Below are 5,126 nucleotides of genomic sequence, written 5' to 3' on the forward strand. Positions count from 1 at the left end.
GTATATCCATGTTCCACTTCATAAACATCATAATGTACCTAAAAAGGAAGTTGTCTGAGCCCAGCATCTAAGTTATTTCTATTGGGTACTTAGAAAAAGCACATGCTTTTAATGTTAAAAATATATCTCCTTTCCTTAGTAATCCTTTTGCTTATATTTATAGATGCAACAATGCAAAATCTTATTGCAAGTTCTAAAAAACAATTCCAAATAATTTGATAGGAAATTGCATTTCCTTTCTGCATGTTTTTCTTTACTTCTTTCTTTAATGGAACACTTCATGAATTGCGTGTCTTCCTTGCACAGGGGCCATGCTAATCTCTGTAGTGTTCTAATTTTAGTGTACGTGCTGTCCAAGTGAGCACATGTATGTTTTTCTTGACTCAAATGAAATGCCTTGGTTTTATGTGAGTATTTTCCCACAATATTACTCTTTTTTTTGAGAAACATGAAATTTATGTGTCTATCTAGGAGATGACTGTTATCAATTTTATAAAGGTCTGCAAAACTATGAGCTAAATATATATTCCCTACGCTTAAGACCACCAGAAAACTTTATTGATATGGCAGGCCATGTCAACGTGACAACAAAATCATTTCTTAAGTTCTCAGGAAAGTCTAGAGTAGTGCCTCAGAGTATTATTCAGTTAGACAAAAAGCCTTCTTAAAAAGATTAAGAATGTGCATCACAGCCACTGTCAATCAAACAGCAGGGTTTCTCTCAAAGTCACATTACTCTTCCATGTGGAGTGGACCTTAGTGTAATACAGACAACCTACAGAGCTCTTAAAGAATGATATATTCAAAAACACTTCCAGCTTAGACTGAAAAGAAAACAAAACAGTAAAAAATATAAAAGAAACCTTTAGACTTCCACAGTTGCTCTGGCAGGAATCAAACTGAGAAATCTATTCAGATGCAAGAGTATAATAGTTTTCTGAAAAAATGGAAAGATCACTCAGACAGCAGAATCAGGGACCCAGAAGACAGCACCAAGTGTCAATGGGTATATTTTCTAGCTCTTGGGCCTAATCCAGAAACATCCAACATTTGCCAAAACTGTTTTCAGAATTGTTATGGACTAAATAACTCCCTGATGCCTTGTATTTTCTAATCATGCAATGATTAGTGTATTTGAAATATTCTATAAAGATCACATTCAGGGCTATTTTGCTATGTGCCTACAGGTTGAATTTATGTGACAAATATCAAGTTGGTTTTATTATGTTATATAAGATTATCTATTTTTTAATCTAAATTTACACATATAGATGTTTTACTACTGTAATTAAGCCATTTTAGTGTCCTCTTGGTTATTTAATGTAGACATACAACCTTGCCTTTTAAAAATATCACATTCCCCTTAGAATCTGTACATCAAGCATAAAGAGTGGGAGAGAGAAAAAGAAATGGAATGGTTAAACTGAAAGAAAAGCAAATAAGTAAATATGGTGTGTGATGGGATAAATATAGTTACAAAGCACAAGGTATAGTAAGAAATAAGCACTGGTTGCTGATGATTATTTCAACTAATTTAATCAGAATAAGAAAATAAAATATCATTACCCTATGTAATGATGTTGATAGCTAAATTTTTATTTTTTTGTTTATCTCAGTCAATATAGATGAAATTGCTAGTATAGGTTATTTTAAAGCCCCCTGATCAATGACAACCAAGAATATCCCTGTAGTGAAAAGAAATGAAAGAAAGGCAGAAAGAAAGGGAGGGAGGAAGGTTAGGAGAGAGAGATAGAGAGAAAATAAGGTGGGGGTCATATAATTAATTTACTACAGCAAGGGAAAACAACACATTTCAGAGGAAATTTTATATTCCATCAGAAGGGACTGGTTTTACTATTGTGGATTTGGGTTCCATAATTCTTCAAATAGGGTCAGGGATGCAGACTAGGTCTGGATTGAACACTGTCAAGAAGCAGGACAAGTTCAGTAATCATTCAGGAAAAAGAAAAAATGACATGTTGTTGGGCACAGCATTGGGGAGAGAACAAAAGTCACTAAGATCTGTCTGCCATTTAGGTTATGTCCACTTAGACATTGTTTTCTGTTGGTCCTGGGCCTGTCCAATTTGTAACCTTGTTGCTATCTTGCTGGAAACATCACATTCTCCAAAAAGATGGCAGCATGAGAGGTGAGACAGAGGCCTCCTCCCAAAACCACCTATAATTTAGTATAAAAATATAGTTAATACAACCAATCCTAAAAGAGCAAAAGGAAAGAAAGCAGTGCCAGACTGCATACACCTGGAGAACAGAGAAGACCTCATGGAATAGGATAAGGTACCAAAGCCTTGATATGGCAGGGTCCAAGACCTTCCTCCATCCCAGATCACTGGCAGGAGAAAGAGAAATGGAGCGGGGAGTGGGTGGAAGCCTATGACTGCTGAACACCCAGCCATGGAGATCTGCTCTGGGAGCATGAACATACATTACATGGTGCTCTGGAGTTTAGTGGGGTTGGAAAGCTAAGACAGGTGGAATACTTAGAGAGACTGAGATTCCAGCCACTTGTGGAGATCAGGAAACCACATCCAACTGCTCTGGGACAAAAAGAAAGGTGGGCAGTGTGAGAGACTTCCTAACAGGAAGAGGACTGCTAAAGGGGCTTGCTGCTAAGGAGAAAGGAAAAGTGGAAAAAATGGGGCACACTCACCACAGCAGTTTGGGAATTTTCAGGAACTTGAAGTGCTCCATCCTTCTGGCTGCCAATGCAGCTCCAAGGCTCCCCACTGTAATATGTAGCCTGCTGGGCTTTTCTCCTGGAGGCAGGCAGATAAAAGCAGGTGTTGTAGTACTTGTATCAGACAAAAGAGACTTCAAAACAAAATAACAAGAGACAAGGACATTACATAATGATAAAGGAGTCAGTTCAACAAGAGGATATAACCATTATAAATATCTATGCACCCAACACAGGATCACCTCTATATGTGAAACAAATACTAACAGAATTTAAGGGGGAAATAGAATGCAATGCATTCATTTTAGGAGACTTCAACACTCCACTCACTCCAAAGTAGAGATCAACCAGACAGAGAATAAGTATGGAGAAAAAGGCACTGAACAACGCATTTGAACAGTTGGACCTAACAGACATCTACAGAACACTCCACCCAAAAGCAGCAGAATACACATTCTTCGCAAGTGCGCATGGAACATTTTCAAGAATAGATCATATACTAGGCCACAAATAGAGCCTCAGTAAATTCAAAAATATTAAAATTGTACGAACCAGCTTCTCAGACCACAAAGGTGTGAAACTAGAAATAAATTACACAAAGAAAACAAAAAAGCTGACAAACACAAGAAGGCTTGAAACATGCTCCTAAATAATCAATGGATCAATGACTAAATACAAACAGGGATCAATCAATATATGGAGACAAATGACAGCAATAATTCAACACCACAAAATCTGTGGGATGTAGCCAAGGCCATGCTAAGAGGGAAGTATATTGCAATACAGGCCTACCTCAGGAAAGAAGAACAATCCCATATGAACAGTCTAAACTCACAATTAGTGAAACTAGAACAAAAAGTACAAATGATGCCCAAACTCAGTAGAAGAAGGGACATAATAAAGATTAGAGCAGAAATGAATAAAATCAAGAAGAATAAAGCAATAGAAAGAATCAATGAAAGCAGGAGGTGGTTCTTTGAGAAAATAAACAAAATAGATAAAGCCCTAGCCAGACTTATCAAGAATAAAAGAGAGTCTACGCACATAAACAGAATCAGAAAGGAGAAAAGAAAAATCACTACAGACACCACAGAAATACAAAGAATTATGAGATAATACTATGAAAAATTATATGCTAACAAACTGGATAACCTAGAACAAATGGACAACTTTCTAGAAAAATACAACCTTCCAAGACTGACCCAGTAAGAAACAGAAAATCTGAACAGACCAAATACCAGCAATGAAATTGAACAAAGAATTTTAACAGAATTTTAAGATGAAAAAGTGCTAACAAAAATTATTGATGAATCTTACTGAAGTTGAGTACATTTCCTCAAAAGACATCTCAAAGCAACTACAAATCCAAGCTATGAACAAGAATATTTCCTACATCTATCACTAGCAAAGGGTTAATATTGCATATCTGAAGTAAAACTTCAAGTCTATAAGAAGAGTGCCAAACAAAAAAGATACAAAAATTAACATTTCATAAGAGAGGAAACACAAAATGTGATACTCAGTCCCACTAGAAATTAGGAAAATGCAAATTGAGACTAAAATGAGATACAATATTTAAATTGCTCAATGGGCTTAGTTAAGCAATCTGAAAAAAATGAGTGTTGGATAGTTTGTGGTTCAACTCAGTGGGTTATACATTTTTCTGGTAGTATAAGTTCATTATCCATTTTGGAAAACAATTTACCATTTTCTTGTAATATATAGTCCAGGATTCAGCAATTCAATTCCCAATAAATATGTACATAGATGTGTTTAAGAATATTCATAGCAATGCAATTTAATAGCAAAAACTATCTAGACAAAATCCACATATTAGCAAGAGAAGAAATGAATAAATTCAATTATTCCCCCAATGACTGTTATACAGCAATAAGAAAGAATAAGATATTGCCACATATAACAGTACAGATGAAACTTCAGAGCATTATATTATATAAGAACTGCAAGAACCTAGAGGTGATATTAAATAAGATTACCTTTTTAGGTTTAAAGTAGGCAAAGTTAAACATTTATTCTTTACGTGTATGTATGTGTATAAAAAGAAAGAGCAAAAACTAAAAAGGATAAGCACAAAATTCAAAATAGTGGTTCCCTCTGAATATAGGAGGAATTGGGATGAAAAAGGCATTATATATACCAGTATAAATAATAAATAATGTTCTAGTCCTTGTGTTGAGTGGTGAGTTCAGGAATAAAATACTAATATTTGGCCAAGATTAGACTGATGATGTTATTATGTCTTGAAAAAGGGTTATTTTAAATTTAATCTTGTATTGTACCTGAGATCCTGTTACAACATTCCCCTGATAATTTGAATGGGTAACAAAGGTTGGAAATCACTGCACTAAATCCATCCTTGCTTTTCATTGTGTTGATCTAACAGTTGCAGAAAAAAGCAGCTTATAGGA

The 5,126-nt window shown here is 35.2% G+C and overlaps 1 non-coding gene across 1 annotated transcript; it reads right to left on the reverse strand.

Annotated features, from left to right (window-relative positions):
• Window positions 1-262: 262 nt before the first annotated feature.
• On the reverse strand, window positions 263-365 carry LOC118936016 (U6 spliceosomal RNA). The gene has a single exon (XR_005034088.1). It is a non-coding gene; the product is annotated as a U6 spliceosomal RNA (small nuclear RNA).
• Between the last annotated feature and the right edge of the window lie 4,761 nt (window positions 366-5,126).

The sequence above is a fragment of the Manis pentadactyla genome, chromosome 9 (assembly GCF_030020395.1).
Source record: "Manis pentadactyla isolate mManPen7 chromosome 9, mManPen7.hap1, whole genome shotgun sequence".
NCBI classification, from domain to species: Eukaryota; Metazoa; Chordata; class Mammalia; order Pholidota; family Manidae; genus Manis; species Manis pentadactyla.